Raw genomic sequence first — 17,470 nt, 5'->3', positions numbered from 1 at the left:
CAACATACATTTTAATCCTGTAATAGTATAGCGGCATAACCAGAAAAATATATGATGATATTGCTGTCTTGAGAAAACAAGACCATTACATATGGTGAGTAGAACGGCTAAAAATCTTACTCTCTAAAACTCTGAGTATGTATCTCTTGAATTATTTAACCCTGCAAGGGGTGGAGCATTATGCTGTTGTCTAAAATTTATGCATGTCTAGGAAATGATGTCTGTATCTTGTGAGCACCAGGGATATTCTTACATTAACCTAAATTTTTGTATGCAGGGTAGAGGGAAGCCTGCCTTACTTCCTCCCTCAAATGTTCAAGCCTGAATGGAACCTCTCTGGCACTGGCATTTCATGCAGTATCAGCTCAGCTTGAAACAATGAAAGTAGCATATCCGATCACAAGCAGTTGATCCCCAGACATGTTTATTGATGGCACTATGAAAGAAAACAGCATACTGACATACAATACAAAGATACTTGGCAGACTTTATAGTGGCAATTCAGTTTTGGCATTTATATTGGTAAAAACAGATTACAAGGCTTAGTGTAGCTCAAACCTTATTTAAGCTTGCAAAATGTCTGATATGATCAGTTGGCATTCCACTGAGAGCAACACCTCTATCTCTAGGAATTCCTCTTAAGCAGTTTACATTCATGTAGTGTCTGTGCTTTGCTTTAAGTGTGTTATGTAATCTAATCATTTTTATTTTTTCTGATTGACCCCATTCAAAAGATTCTGAGTCACCATGCCCATCAGCGTAGTTAAAAAAAAATTTAAATGAACAGTGACACTTAGTGGCTAGAAATATTCATTACAGTGCTCTTCTGTAAGAATCTCCATTAACACGTCCCATGGTAATAAAGTAAATGATACCAAAATTTAGTCTTCTTGGCAAAGTAATATACAGTATTTGAAGTGTGTTGGTTTTGCAGCAGCTGTCATTCCATACCAATTCATTTAGTTAAAAAGCAAACAGGTGGCTCACACATATTGTTTTTACTACATAAATTTTTAAATTTTCTTCAGTCCTACTGAAATAAATGGGGCATTTTTGCTGTTGATTTCAGTTCACTAGAAAAAATATATGACAATACAGTGGAGATATTATTAATAGCACTGTTCAAAGTGCATGCTTTCTTCTAAGCAGATATCTATTGACCCAAAATATGGACAAGTAACTTAAGTGAGACAAGTAAGTTACACGTATACTTGTGAGACTGAAACAAAACAAAACAAACAAACACAAGATTAATGTGTCCTAATTAATTCCTTTGTTTTGGTACTATGGCACACAAAAAGTAAAATTATAGTGAGGTTTTAAAAATATTTACTCCAAGATCAAGACTTTATTCCTTTAAGGTTTAGGTTAAGTTTTCCCTCAATTTTATTGCATTTATGGATTTATTTTTGACCTTTAAGGAAGGCTTTGTGACAATAATTAGTGTTTTACTTTCTTGCAAAATGAAAGCATGTTATCTTGCCTGAGGTTAATGTGTTTTTAAGTCTTTTGAGGTGATGCAGTTGGAAAGCAATTTAGAATATTGTCTTCTGCCAGCTTCACATACAACAGAGAGATGAGTGGAAAATATCTGATTAGTGGGTGTGACAAAATATGGCAAGACAGTTATGGAAATATATGTAAACCATGTTGTTTGACTTACATATTGGTTTTTTAAGAACCAAAACAAATACAATGAAAAACATTTTTGACAACTTAATTAGAGAGTGGGAAGAGGGAGGTGATACAGTAGTCTTTTACAAGTGTAGCAGGAAGTCTCTTTTAAGTAAATTCAGTGTGTAAAAAGCTGACTTTACAAAATAGATAAGTTACAGTGTGATTATGAGGTTTATAGAAGCATTTACCAAAGCCTGGAAGTAAACCATGTATCACTTAAAACATCCAAAACAATTATTTAGTTTAGATACTTTCCCAGTTGAGTGAATCGAGTAATTCAATAGCTTAATTCTCCACTCAATGGTTACATTGCACTCTCACTCCTCCTTCTCTCAAATCCCTTGCTATTTGAATCCTCTCTCCCTGGTCAGTAGTGGATGATGCCTGTGCTCTCAGGGTAATATGGATTTACTCTTAATCCTTCATGTACTGTACTGTAATTGCCTCTAATTGTCATCTCTCACAGATGACAACCTCCTTGAGGATTGAGGTTGTATATCTTATTCACTGTCTAGCATGTAGCACAGTGCCTGGAATATAATAGGTGCTCATTAAATATTTAATGTTTGTAAGTGCCAGAATGTTGGAATAGAGCTAGTGGGATGAGGCAAAGTGAAATTCCTTTCTAGTCCCTTGGGGACAAGGGGAACCCCCTATTTGTGGGGCTTTAATTTGTGCTTGCCCGGGTGGGATACATTTCCAGACTATTGATGTTTCTTTTTGCTATTGATAGCTTTGAGATATGGGTTTGGAGATCAGCCATCCTGTATAAAAGAAGCCATTCTGTTCCAGAGAGTGTGTAGTTGGAATTCAGCTTCAGATGGTATTCAGCTTCAGATGGTATACAGATTCTTAAATAATAATGCATATAAAGGAGGCTGTCTCTTCGTTTGGGAATGTGTAAAACAAAGTACTATGATAAAAAGAATGTTGTAAATCCTTTTGTAGTTCATGAGATGATGATTGGGTGTTCACACGCATGTGTGAAATGTGCCACCCTCAACCTTATTATGAGTTCGGCACATTACCCGTCTGACATGAAAGAAAGGAAAAACAAAGAAAAGTGTTGTATTGAGAAATGGGACATTAGGCCTTGTTTCACTACTAACTCTGTATTTAACCTTGACCTTATCATGTATCTCTTTTGTCTTAAATTTCTTCTTTTAATTATTTTTTATTTATTTTAAATTTTTAATAAATTTAGAGGGTTCAAGTGCAGATTTCTTACATGCATATATTGCATAGTGGTGAAGTCTGGGCTTTTAGTGTCCCCATCACCCAGATAGTGAACATTCTACCCAATAGGTAATTTTTCAGCCCTCATCCCCTCTCCCAGCCTCCCACCTTTTGTAGTCTGCAATGTCTATTATTTTACTCCGTATGTCCATGTGTCCCCATTGTTTCACTCTCACTTGTAAGTGAGAACATGTGGTATTTGACTTTCTGTTTTTGAGTTATTTCAGTTAGGATTCTGGCCTCTAGTCACATCCATGTTACCAAAAAAGACATGATTTCCTTCTTTTTTATAGCTGAGTAGTGTTCCTATATATATGTGTATATATATACACATACCACATTTTCTTTATTCAGTCCTCCATTGATAGACACTTAGGTTGATTCTGTATCTTTGCTATTGTGAATCGTTTTGAAAGAAGTGCAGGTATCTTTTTGGTATAATGAGTTCTTTCCATTGGGTATATACCCAGTAATGGGATTGCTGGATTGAATGATGATTCTATTTTTAGTTCTTTGAGAATTCTTCATACTGTTTCCCATAAAGGTTTTACTACTTTATAGTTCCACCAACAGTGTATAAGCATTCCCTTTTTTTTTTTTTTTTCCCTACAACCTTGTCAACATCTATTTTGCGTTTTTTTTTTTTTTTTTTTTTTTTTTTTGACTTTTTAATAATAGTCATTCTGACTGGTATGAGATGGTGGCTCATTGTGGTTTTTATTTGCATTTCTGTTATGATTAGTGATTTTAAGCACTTTTTCATATGTCTATTGGCCACTTGTATGTCTTCTTTTGAAAAATATTTGTTCATGTCCTTTGCTCACTTTTTAGTAGAGTTATTTGGCTTTTTTCATGTTGAGCTGTTTGAGTTTCTCATAGATTCTGGATATTAGCCCTTGTTGGATGCATAGTTTGCAAATATGTTTTCCAATTCTGTAGGTTTTGTGTTTACTCTGTTGATAGTTTCTTTTGCAGTGCAGAGGTTTTTTGGTTTAATTAAGTCTCATTTGTCAATTTTTGTTTATGTTAATTTGGATTTTGAAGACTTGATAACAAATTCTTTGAATAGGCCAATGTCCAGAAAAGTTTTTCCTAGGTTTTCTTCTAGGATTTTTATACTTACAGATATTACATTTAGTTCTTTAATTTAACTTGAATTAATTTTTGTATATGGTAAGAAGTATGAGTCCAGTTTTATTCTTCTGCATATGACTATCCAATTTTCCCGGCATCATATATTGAAAAGGGTTTCCTTTCCCGAGTGTATATACATATTTTTTACTTTGTAAAAGATCAGTTGGTTGTAGGTTCGTTGATTTATTTCTGGGTTCTCTATTCTGTTTCATTGACCTATGTGTCTATTTTTAGACCAGTACCATGCTGTTTTGGTTATCATGGCTGTGTAGTATGATTTGAAGTCAGGTACTGTGATTTTTCCAGCTTTGTTCTTTTTGCTTAGGATTGCTTTCACTCTTTGGGCACTTTTTTGGTTTCATGTGAATTTTAGGATTGTTTTTTTCTAATTCTGTGAAAAATAATGTTGGTAATTGATAGGGATTTCATTGAATCTATAAGTAACTTTGGGCGATGATATGGTTTGGCTCTGTGCTGCCACCCAAATTTCATCTTTGAGGTCCCATAATTCCCATATGTTGTGAGAGGGACCAGGTGGGAAATGATTGAATCATGGGGGTGGGTTTTTCCTGTGCTGTTCTTGTGATAGTGAATGGGTCTCATGAGATCTGATGGTTTCAAAAACAGGATTTTCTCTGCACAAGCTCTCTTTTTTGCCTGCTGCCCTCCACATAAAATGTAATGTGCTGCTTCTTGCCTTCTGCCATGATTGTGAGGCCTCCTCAGCCATGTGGACTGTAAGTCCAATTAACCTCTTTCTTTTGTAAATTGCCGAGTCTTGGATATGTCTTTATCAGCAGCATGAAAATGGAGTAATATAGTAAATTGGTACTGGGAGCGGAGCGCTGCTGAAAAGATACCTGAAAATGTGGAAGTGGCTTTGCAACTGGGTAATAGGCAGAGGTTAGAAGAGATTGGAAGGCTCAAAAGGAGGCAGAAAAATGTGAGAAAGTTTGGAACTTCCTAAAGACATGTTGAATGGCTTTGACAAAAATTCTGATAGTGATATGAACAATAACGTCCAGGCTGAGGTGGTCTCAGATGGAGATGAGGAACTTGTTGGGAACTGGAGCAAAGGTAACTCTTGTTACATTTTAGGAAACAGACTGGTGGCATTTTGTCCCTGCCCTAGAGATTTGTGGAACTTGAAACTTGAGAGAGATGGTTTAGGGTATCTGGCAGAAGAAATTTCTAAGCAGCAAAGCGTTCAAAAGGTGACTTGGGTGCTGTTAAAGGCATTCAGTTTTATAAAGGAAGCAGAGCATAAAAGTTTGGAAAATTTGCAACCTGACAATGAGATAGAAAAGAAAATCCCATTTCTGAGGAAAAATCCAAGCCAGTTGCAGAAATTTGCATAAGTAACAAGGAACTGAATGTTAATTCCCAAGACAATGGGGAAAATGTCTCCAGGGCATGTCAGAGGTCTTCATGGCAGCCCCTCCCATCAAAGGCCTGGAGGCCCTAGGAGGAAAATGTGGTTTCTTGGGCTGGGCCCAGGGTCCCTGCACTGTGTGCAACCTAGGGACTTGGGGCCCTATATCCTAGCCACTCCAGCCATGGCGGAAAGGGACAAATATATAACTCAGGCTGTGGCTTCAGAGGGTGCAAGCTTCAAGCCTTGGCAGCTTCCACATGGTGTTAAGCCTGTGAGTGCACAGAAGTCAAGAATCGGGGTTTGGGAACCTCCACCTCCTAGATTTCAGAAAATGTATGGAAACTGCTGGATGCCCAGGCAGAAGTTTGCTCTTGGGGTGGGGTCCTCATGAAGAAACTCTGCTAGGGCAGTGCAGAAGGAAAACATGGGGTGGGAGCCCCCACACAGAGTCCCTACTGGGTCACTGCCTAGTGGAGCTATGAGAAGAGGGCCACTGTCCTCCAGACCCCAGAATGGTAGATCCACTGACAGATTGCACCATGCACCTGGAAAAGCCACAGGCACTCAACACCACACCATGAAGGAAACCAGGAGAGAGGCTGTACCCTGCAAAGCCACAGAAGTGAAGCTGCCCAAGACTAGGGAACCTACCTCTTGCATCAGCATGACCTGGATGTGAGGCATGGAATCAAAGGAGATCATTTCAGAGCTTTAAGATTTGACTGCCCCACTGGATTTTAAACTTGCATGGGCCCTGTAGCCCCTTTTTTTTGGCCAATTACTCCCATTTGGAATGGCTGTATTTACCCAATGCATGTACCCCCATTGTATCTAGGAAGTAACTAACTTGCTTTACCTTTTACAGGCTCATAAGTGGACGGAATTTGTCTTGTCTAATGAGACTTTGGACTGTGGACTTTTGAGTTAATGCTGAAATGAGTTGAGACTTGGGGGACTGTTGGGAAGGCATGATTGGTTTTGAAATATGAAGATATGAGATTTGGGAGGGGGCAGGGATGGAATAATATGGGTTGGCTCTGTGTCCCCACCCAAATCTCATATTGGAGATTCCATAATTCCCACATGTTGTGAGAGGGACCAGGTGGGAGATTATTAAATCATCGTGTGGGTTTTTCCTGTGCTGTTCTCATAATAGTGAATGGGTCTCATGAGATCTGATGATTTTAAACATGGGAGTGTCTCTGCACAGGCTCTCTTTTTTTTGCCTGCTGCCATCCACATAAGATGTGACTTACTTCTCCTTGCCTTCTGCCAAGATTGTAAGGCCTCCCCAGCCACGTGGAACTGTAAGTCTAATAAACCTCTTTCTTTTGTAAATTGCCCAGTTTCGGGTATGTCTTTATCAGCAATGTGAAAACAGACTAATACAGGCAGTATGTCATTTTAAAAATATTGATTTTTCCAAATCATGACCAAGGGTTGGAAGCATGGTATGTTTTTCTGTTTGCGTCATTTTGATTTTTTATATCAGTACTTTGTTGTTTCCTTATAAGAATTTTTTACCTCCTTGATTAAATATATGCCCGGTATTTTATTATTATTATTTTTTGTAGCACTGTAAGTGGAATTGCCTTCTTGATTTGGTCCTCAGCTAGATTATTGTTGCTGTATAGAAATAGTACTGATTTTTGTATATTAATTTTTTATCCTGAAACTACTGAATTCATTTATCAAATCTAAGAGTTTTTTGGTGGACTCTGTAGGTTTTCTGGATATAAGATGATATCATTAGCAAACAGTGATAATTTAACTTCCTTTTTTCTCATTTGGATGCCTTTTTTTTTTTTTTTTTTTTTTGCTCTTGTTTGATTGTGCTGGTGAGGACTTGTAGTACTACGTTAAATAAAAGTAGTGAAAGTAGACATCCTTGTCTCGTTCCAATTCTTAGAGGGAATGCTTTCAACCTTTCCCTGTTAAGTATGTTGCTGGCTGTAGGTTTGTCATATGTTGCCTTTATTATGTTGAAGTATGTTTTGTTCTATGCCTAGGTTGTTGAGGATTTTTATGATGAAAGGTCATTGAATTTTATCAATTGCTTTTTCCACTTTCATAGAGATGATCATACGGTTTTGTTCTTAATTCTGTTTATGTAATGTATCACATTTATTGATTTGGGAATGTCGAACCATCTTTGCATTCCTGGTATAAATCACTCCTGATCATGGTATATTCTCTTTTTAATATGCTGTTGGATTCAACTTGCTTGTATTTTGTTGAAGATTTTTGAATCTGTGTTCATCAGAGATATGGGTCTGTACTTTTCTTTTTTTGTTGTGTCCTTGTCTGCTTTTGGTATCAGGGTGATCTTGGCCTTATGGAATGAGTGAGGGAGAATGCCCTCTTCAATTTTTTGGTGTAGTTTTGGGATAATTCCTCTTTGTTTTTCTTTGTGTGTTTGGTAGATTTTGGCTGTAAATTTATCTGGTCCTGGGCTTTCTTTTGGCAGTTTTTTAAAATGACTTTGAAAATGCCGTTTAATGTTTTTCTGGCCTGTAAGGTTTCTTCAGAAAAGTCCACTGTTAGTCTGTTGAGAGTTTCTTTTCTTTTTCTTTTTCTTTTTTTTAATAGATGACTAGGTGCTGTTCTCTAGCCAATTTAAAAATTCTTTCTTTCACTTTGACTTTAGACATTCTTAATATAATATGCTGTGCAAAGTCCTTTTTGTAATGTATTTGCTTAGGGATGGCTGGACCTTCTCTATCTGGATGTCAGCTCTTTTGATAGACTTGGAAAATTTTCACTGATTATTTTCTTAAGTAGATTTTCTGAACTTCTTGATCTCTCTTCTCCCTTGGGAATATTGATAATTCATATTTTGTCACTTTGTATAGTCCCAGATGTCTCAAAGGCTTTTTTAATTCTTTTGTTTTTTTCCTTATTTTTGTCTGACTGGAATAATTCAAAAGACCTGTTTTCAAATTTACAAGAAAAAAAACAACCCCATTAAAAAGTGGGCAAAGGACATGAGCAGACACTTCTCAAGAGATCACATTCATGTGGCCAACAAATAAATTTTAAAAAGCTCAACATCACTGATCATTAGAGAAATGTGAATCAAACCCACAGTGAGATACCATTTCATGCCAGTCAGAATGGTGATTATTAAAAAGTCAAGAAAGCATAGATGCTGGTGAGACTGTGGAGAAAAAGGAACACTTTTTCACTGTTGGCGGGAATGTAAGTTATTGTAGAAGACAGTGTGGTGATTTCTCAAAGATCTAGAAGCAGAAATAGCATTTGACCCAGCAATCGCAATACTGGATATATACCCAAAGGATTATAAATCATTCTATTATAAAGATAAATGCATGCATGTGCTCATTGCAGCACTATTCACAATGCAAAGATATGGAATCAACCCACATGCTCATCAATAATAGACTAAATAAAGAAAATGTGGCACATATACACCATGGAATACTATGCAGCCATAAAAAAGGAATGAGATCATGTCCTTTGCAGGGATATATATGGAGCTGGAAGCCATTATCCTCAGCAAACTAACACAGGAACAGAAAATCAAATACCACATGTTCTCACTTATAAGCGGGAGCTGAAATGATAGCAACACGTGGACACATGGGGAGGAACAACACACACTGAGGCCTCTCAGAGTGTAGGGGGTGGGAGGAGAGAGCATCAGGAAGAATAGCTAATGGATGATGGGCTTAATACCTAGGTTATAGGTTGATCTGTGCAGCAAACCACCATGGCACACATTTACCTATGTAACAGACTACACATCCTGCACAGGTACCCTGGAGCGTAAAATCAAAATTGAAGGAAAAAAAAGATTTGTTTTCAATTTCTGAGATTTGTTCTGCTTGATCTAGTCTATTATTGAAGCTTTCAAATGTATTTTGCATTTTCTTCAATGAATTTTTTACATCCACAATATCTGCATTTTTTAAAAAGATACCTATTTCCTTGGTAAATTTCTCATCCATATTCTGAACTTTTTTGTACTGTTTTTCATATTTCTCTTGCACCTCATTGAGCTTTGTTAAAATCAATATTTTGGATTATTTATCTGGCATTTTGAGGCATTATTTTTTATTTGGATCTGTTGCCAGACAATTGTTGTGGTCCTTTGGTGGTGTCATAAATCCCTACTTTTTCATGTTTCCTATGTCCTTCCATTGATATCTGTGCTTCTGGTATAGCAGTCACCTTTTCATATTTCTTGTCCACATTAATAAAAAATTTACTTTCTATATAATTGTTACAGATTTTAATAGTTTTATTCTTTTCACTCCCTCTTCTTGTTCTAAATGCCATTTTAAATTGTTAACTACGTATTGAAGTCAGCTCCACTATATGCCTCTTGTAGTTCCAAAGATTTCTTAAGTGATATCCAGGTCAACACTACTTACACCAGTACTGAAGCTTCAGATGCATGAAACCCCAGCTACCACAGAGGATGAAGTATCCTGTAAAGAGCATTGTGATACCACTGACTCCACTCTTCTTTATGGTGGTATTGCCCTTAGTCCAGCCTTTTTGTACAACTCCCAAGAGCTTCATTAGAGAGAATTTGGAGATTGTAAGTCTGATTGGGGGTTTCAAACTTCTTATATCGTCAAATTTCTTTCCAACAAAGGAATTGTGAAAGTCTTCCCTTCTGGGGACTGATAAACTGTGGTTTCTGGGCCATTGCATTCCAACACTGAGGCTTTCCTGGGAACACCCCTAGTCCAAGATAGGCAGGAAACAACTCCAGCCCTATGGAGCTGGAAGGTCCTTTCTGTCAGCGGTTGTAGCATGATTGGTGAAGGGGCTCTGAGAAGTGTGATCCTGGGTTGAACCTAAAGGGCCCTGTCACTAAATATGCAATGCTTGGAACTGAAGCCAGATATGGGCTCCAGAGAGACTTGTTCTTTACTCTCCACTAATGCCTTTACATCTGAGACTCAATTATGACTGCAGTCTTTTACTTTCTCTTCTTGAATACATTTTGTAGACAGAGAGGCAAGACTTTGGCTGCTTGGTTGTGTTACAGAAAGAAACTCATTGTAAGTTATCGCCCTTGGAATGAACAAGCTTAAATGGAGTCTTCATCTTGAGATTTCTTCTCTGTGGCTGAATCATCAGTGTTGAAGTCCTCAGAGCCATGCTCATGGCAGTCCATTACTGCTTTTCTGTCCCAGACACACTTTACTCCTGCATTTTCTCTACTCTGAGGCTAAGTTCTTATTCTTGGTTCCCCATGACTCAGATTTTGCCTAATGAGCTATTTTTAAGGCTTAATTAGTATTCTATGTTCTTTTCCCAAGTCTCAGTGTCTCTAATATCAGTGGAGACTCTTGAGGGGTGATCTCTACCTTTGGAATCTCTCTCATTGCTTGACAATGAGATTGTTACTGTTATAACTCCATCAGTGAGATTCTTTGAACGGTGATAATCACCAGTAGGCATATCTAGTACTTTTACTAGATGCTGTTATCTTTGGGGATCATTTTTTTTTCAATTTCAGATCAACAGAAACTGCTTACACATCATTAAGTATGGCTGAGGAATATTTTCTGTCTTGTTTTGACAAAGAAGTTTTCATTGAACTAACCAGTAAAGGTGCTTCAGTTTCTGAAGGATTACATCTACATTCCCCTGATTTAGGCAAATCTTTGTTAAGTTCTAGTTTAGGAACAATGTTCTCTGATGCATAAAATGGAGCCTTGGTTTCTCCTTGGAAAGTACTCTTTGGCTCAGTACTTTTTAACATTTTGAAGGAATTTGATTGTTGATGTCTTTGTCTGCTTTTGTAGTACTTGCTCTTTCCAAACCAAGGCTAGCAGTGGAAAGGACTTAATTGTCCATTCTGGTTTGCCCCTTATCAACTTAGTATTACTTACCTCACTCACTCTCCATTTCTAACTCTCTCCTTTTAGCTTTAATTAAATTTGTGTTTGTCACCACCCCCCCCCCCTTTTTTTTTTTTTTTAGCTTGTGGGAGTATAGCTTGCTTGAACTTTTTGATTAGCAGGTATGATTGGTGTGGTCATCTTACAATATGGCAAATGGAATTTTAATCATCTAAATGGCTTCATACAATAAAGACAGCCTTCTCTTTTGGATGGAATATCACTCATCCTCTTCTGGTGCTCCTTTAGGGGGATACTGATTTTGCAGTTGTTTCTCCCAGATCCCCATGTTTCCTAATCACCATTTCCGAGTTTGGCAGAGTTTGGCAGTTTTCATGTCAGTCTTGGAAGAGCTGAAAGCCCAGGAAACCCCCATGATGACCCCCACAGGGAAGCCCCATTCCAATTTTTTGAAAATTATTTTCATAGGGGAGAATTTTTTCCTAAAGATGTGTGTATATTGTTGGTTGAACAGGATATTTTAGCTTTGATTGTGGGTGCCTGTGATAGTGTGATCTTTGCGTTGACTTCTTCAACAGTACACAGGGTCAGTGGTATCTGTGATTTTCCTGATGGATTAGGGTACATTTATTATTACAGTTATTAGTCGAAGTAGTAGTGAAGTTTTGCTGGGGACTTGGATGTCTAACTGAGCAGGGCCTATGGTGGCAGCAGTGGGGCAACGTGCCTTTTTTTTTTTTTTCCTGGACTCAGAACAGCTTATACCGACTCTGGTCTTTGCGGGTCCTGGAGGGCTGATTCTTGGGCATTCAGGTAGTTTTCTTAGAAGCTATAAGTGGCAGCAGCGGGCCAGGAGTGTGGGTGGGTTCTCAGGTCCCTCTGCTGTTGGTATTGTGTGGGTGATGGCAGTAGCAGTGGTGGAGCAACCTACTGGGACTTAAACAGTCTGTGTTGGTGTTCCTAGAAGCAGCAATGCATTCAGCAGTCTAGTCCCCAGTCTCACAGCTGCATGTAGCAGGGCAGTGGGTATTGTCTTTAGGAGAGCTTGGTTTCCCTGTCCCTCCTACTGCTGGGTGGTGGCTGCAACCACATCACCTCAAATTTGGCCCGAAGGTAGGACACAACTCACTGTTAAACTCTCAGAATGGTGCCAGCTGTGGGCTGGTGTCCAGAGTGGGTAGGCCCTCCCACCTCAGGCGAACATCATGGGGAAGAAGCTATGAAGAGTGTAGTCTGCTCAAGTCTCAGTCTCATAGGAGCCTGTGGCAAGGCAGTGGATATTGTTCTAGGTATGTGTAAGAGAGCTTTGTTTCCTTGTCCCTCCTTGGCTAAGCGGTGGTTGCAACCACATCAACTTGAACTTGGCCCGAGGGTGGGGCCTAACTTAGCATTAAACTCTTAAAATGATACCTTGGGCTTGAGACCAGAGAGGGTGTTGCCCCTCCCAGGCAGGCAGTGTGGTCAGGAAGCTGTGGAGAGTACTGGCCACTCACATCTCGGTCTCAATAACATACTGCATCTGGGCAGTAGAGACCCTCCCAGAGGAGAAAGGGAGAACCTAGTCTCCCATTTCCCTGCTTGGAGCTGCGCAGTGGCAGCAGCCACATCTGTAGGTCCCCTGTAGCTAAGATCTCAAAGTGGCACCTTGCTGAGGCTGCTCTAGGCCTGGATGCCTGTGGGATTTCATGTGGGTTTCCTTTCTGGAGCAATGTCTCTGTGAAATCTTTAGGCAGCTCCGTACGTCAGGCTCAAGGGCCTAGTGGGTCAAGGGTCTCCCCTGTAGTCAAGGTCATAAAAGCTAAGCCCTTGGGGTTTCTCTCTTCCTGTTTCCCTGTGTTTAGAAGCCTCTCCCAGCTCTTAGTGAGTACCTGGCTGAGAAAGATGCCTCAGATCCTCTACTTACTTCTGATGCTTCCCATCTATTCTCTGTGAATCCCAGCATGCTCTCCTAGACCATCTCTTCAAAAGGTGAGTATCTACTTACTATTCTGATTCCTCTCTGTGGAAGAGGCACATACTACCTACATCTAGTCAGCCATCTTCCCTGAATTTCATAAAATCTGATCACCCATCTTCCCTCAATTTTTTCTTCTGTAAAATGAAAAAGTTGAATTGGATGACCTCTAAGGTTCCTTGTGACCCTTTACACTAAACTTGCGTTGCCCATCATGACACAAAACAAGGATGTTGAGTTGGGTTTTAATTACCTACACGGTCAAGACAGGGCTATCCATCAGATGAAGCATAGACCAATAGGAATTGCCTAGTTGTTTAATCATTCTTCGATTTAACACTATATTTAGGAAATGTATTTTGTTGACTATGGGATACTCACTATTGTTTCCTTATTCTAGTTCTTTAAGAAAAATGATGTTTTTTTTTTAAAACTTAGAAATTGGATTTTATTGTACATTTATGTATACTTATAAGAAATAATACAGAGAGATCCTGTGTACCCTTACTCTTATAATATTGTGATATTATGCTATAGTTTTACAAGATATAACCATTGGGTAACATTGGGAGATTGATATTGATACAGTCATGATACAGAACATTTCCATCACCACAAGGGTCCCTCATGTTTCCCTTTTATACCCACACCCAATTTCTTCCTGCTCCCCACCCCTTCCTTAATCCCTAATAACCCTAGTATGTTCTCCACTTCTGTAATATTATCATTCAAGAATGTTATATAAATGGTACCATACAGTATGTATGAGTTTCTCTGCATTGTTACCAGCATTTGATTTTGTCACTATTTTTAATTTTAAACATTCTGATAGGTGTGCAGTTGTATCTCATGGTTTTAATTTGCTATACCACTAATAACTGGTGATATTGAATATCTTTTTATGTGCTTCTTTGCCATCTGTGTATCCTCTTTGGTGAAATGTTTTTTCATGCCCATTTTGCCCATTTTCTGTTTTTTGTTTTGTTTTGTTTTGTTTTGTTTTGTTGAGATGGAGTCTCACCGTGTCACCCAGGCTGGAGTGCAACCTCTGCCTCTCAGGTTGAAGCAATTCTTTAGCCTCAGCATCTCCAGTAGCTGGGATTACAGTTGCCTGCCATCATGCCCAGCTATTTTTTTTTTTGTATTTTTAGTGGTCATGGGGTTTCACCATGCTGGCCACTCCTGACCTAAGTGGTCTGCCCGCCTCAGCCTCCCAAAGTGCTGGGATTACAGGTGTGAGCTACTGTGCCTGGCCCTTTTGCCCATTTTCTAATAGATTTTTTTAAGTGCTGAGTTTTTAAGAGTTCTTTTTATATTTAATGTATCATCATTTTTTTGATATGTGGTTTGCAAATGTTTTCTCACAGTCTATAGTTTGTGTTTTCGTCTTAGTAACAGAATCTTTCAAAGAGCAACATTAAAAAAACTCAGAGTACAAGAATTTATTACACAATGTACATTAATTCTGATATGCCTCCAACTTTTATTTAGTTTTTGGAGTACATGTTCAGGTTTGTTACATGGGTAAATTGTGTGTCTCTTGGGTTTGGTGTACAAATTATTTCATCACCCAGGTAGTGAGCAAAGTACCTAATACATAGTTTCCCCCCCTCCATTCTCACTGTCCTCCCATCCTCCACTCTCAAGTAGGCTCCAATGTTTATTGTTCCCTTCTTTGTGTACATTTGCACTCAATGTGTAGCTTCTACTTATAGGTAAGAACATGTGGTATTTGGTTTTCTGTTCCTGCATTAATTTGTTTAGGATAATGGCCCCAAGCAGCATCCATGTTGCTGCAAAGAAAATGATTTCATTCTTTTTTTTTATGGTTGTGTAGTGTTCTATGGTGTATATATGCCATATTTTCTTTATCCAGCCCACCATTGCTGAGCATCTAGGTTGATTCCATGTCTTTACCATTGTGTGAATAGTGCTGTGATAAACATACAAGTGTATGTGTCTTTATAGTAGAACAACTGATATTCCTTTGGTTATATATTGCTTTCCACAGTGACTGAACTAGTTTACATTCTCACCAGCAGTATATAAGCATTCCCTTTTCTCTGCAACCCTGCCAGCATCTGTTGTTTTTTGACTTTTTAATAATGGCCATTCTGACTAGTGAGAGATGGTATCTCATTGTGGTTTTGATTTGCATTTCTCTAATGATTAGTGATGTTGAGCATTTTTTCATATGCTTGTTTGCTGTGTGTATGACTTCCTTTGAGAACTTTCAGTTCATGTACTTTGTCTATTTTTTAATGGGGTTGTTTTTTTACTTATTAATTTATTTAAGTTCCTTACAGATTCTGGGTACTTGACATTTGTTGGATGCATAGTTTGCAAATTTTTTCTCCCATTCTGTATGTCAAAGAGAAAAAGTTTTTAATTTGGAGGAAGTCCAGTTTGTCATTTTTTTCCTTTTATCGATTATGCTTTTGGTGTCAAATCTTAGAACCTTTTTGCCTAACCCTAGATCTTGATTTTTTCCTATGGTTTTTTTCTAAAAGTTTTACTATTTTATACTTTATTTTATTGTATATAACTTATTTTGAGTTAATTTTTATACAAAGTGTGAGATTTAGGTTGAAGTTCATTTTATTGCCTATGGGTGTCCAATTGCTCCAACACAGTTTGTTGAAAAGTCTGTCTTTCGTCCCTGAATTGCTTTTGTACTACTGTCGAAAACCATTTGGGCATCTTTATATGGCTCTATTTCTGTGTTCTCTGTTCTATTCCATTGATGTATGTATCTGTAGACCAATATCACTTAGTCTTGATTACTATTGTTATATAAATAGTTCTGAAATTAGGTATCTTGATTCTTCTTCATTCTTCTTTTAAAAAATTGTTTTAGCTCTTCTAGTTCTTTGATTATTCATATAAATAGTAAAATAGTCTTGTCTAAATATAAAAAAAATACCTACTGAGATTCTGATAAGAATTGCATTAAACCTATGCATCAATTTGGGGAGAATTAACATCTTTAATATATTATTTCAATGCATTAACATGGTAGTTTTTATTTTTTTTATTTTTGGTCCTATCTTTGGTTTTGGGCTAAGTGTAATACTATCTTCATAAAACGTATTGGAAAATGTTTCTTCCCTTTCTATTTTCTGCAAAAGATTATGTAGAATTGGTGTTATTATTCTTCAAACATTTTGTGAAATTTTCCAGTGAACCCACCTAGGCCTGCAGATTTCTTTTTTTTTAGTTAAAAATTCAATTATTTTAGTAGTGATATGGATTTTCAAATTATGTATTTCATATTGGGTGAGTTATGGTGATTCGGGTTTGTTGGGGAATTGGTTCATTACATCTAAGTTGTCAAAATTATGTTTGTAGTGTTGTTCATAGTATTTCTTTATTATCGTTTTTGTGGCTGTAGGGTCTTTAGTGAAACTTCCTGTTTTATTCCTGATATTGGTGATTTGTGTCTTCTCTCTCTTTCTTTAGAGACAGAGTCTCACTCTGTTACCCAGGCTGGAGTGAGGTGTGATTATAGATCACTGCAGCCTCAAACTGCTCAAGTGATCAAGGGATTTAAGTGATCCTCCCCTCTCAGGCTCCCGAGTAGCTGGGACTATAAGCACATACCACCATGCTGGGCTAAGTTTGTTTTATATTTTTGGTAAAGATGGAGGTCTTGCTATATTGCCCAAGCTGATCTCAAACTCCTTGCCTCAAGCAATCCTCCTGCCTCAACCTCCTGAAAGCACTAGGATTACAGGAATGAACCACTACCCCTAGCCTGTATGTTTTTGTTGTTTTAAAATCTATTCATCCACTGTTTTTTTGTTTTTTGATTTTTTTCATTAGTGATATGGGATAGGGAGCAGGGAAATGCTAGGAGGAGAAGGCTGGGGTCCCTGGCCAGCATTCCACCCCCGGGCCTGTGCCCATGGACCTATGTAAGGACAGGCATTTCTGTTTTCGTGCCCAAATGTTGAATTTTCCAAGACCACCTGGCCTGCTATGCCCCCATCCTGTTCCTGTAAAAACCCTGAGACCCTGGTGGGCAGAGATGCAAGTGGCTGGACGTCGAGAGGATCACACTGGTGGAAGAACACACAAATGGTTGAACGTTGGGAAGAACACATTGGCTGAAGAGCACACTGACAGGCACCAGCAGTTGCTGGCGGGCCATCAACTGGCAGAACAATGCAGACCTGAGGGGAATTTGGCTGGAGTGGTTGGAGGATAGTCTGGCCGCTGGGCACCCCAACTCCAGGGGAAAACCACCTTCCCACT

At 38.3% G+C, this 17,470-nt stretch overlaps 1 protein-coding gene and 1 non-coding gene across 5 annotated transcripts in view; both read left to right on the top strand.

Moving 5' to 3' along the window:
* Positions 1-17,470, top strand: part of SLC4A10 (solute carrier family 4 member 10) — a 474,235-nt gene that overhangs the window by 9,780 nt on the left and 446,985 nt on the right. For all 4 annotated transcript variants that reach the window (XM_050752258.1, XM_050752259.1, XM_050752257.1 and 1 more), the window contains exon 2: positions 13,104-13,230. The gene's annotated coding sequence lies outside the window, so the exon portion shown is untranslated. The remainder of the gene's footprint in view (positions 1-13,103; positions 13,231-17,470) is intronic.
* Positions 2,614-2,715, top strand: LOC126933294 (small nucleolar RNA U13). Its single transcript, XR_007718532.1, has one exon. It is a non-coding gene; the product is annotated as a small nucleolar RNA U13 (small nucleolar RNA).

Source organism: Macaca thibetana, chromosome 12 (assembly GCF_024542745.1).
Source record: "Macaca thibetana thibetana isolate TM-01 chromosome 12, ASM2454274v1, whole genome shotgun sequence".
NCBI classification, from domain to species: domain Eukaryota; kingdom Metazoa; phylum Chordata; class Mammalia; order Primates; family Cercopithecidae; genus Macaca; species Macaca thibetana.
Note: the sequence above shows the minus strand (reverse complement) of the source record. Positions and strands in the feature narration are given on the sequence as shown.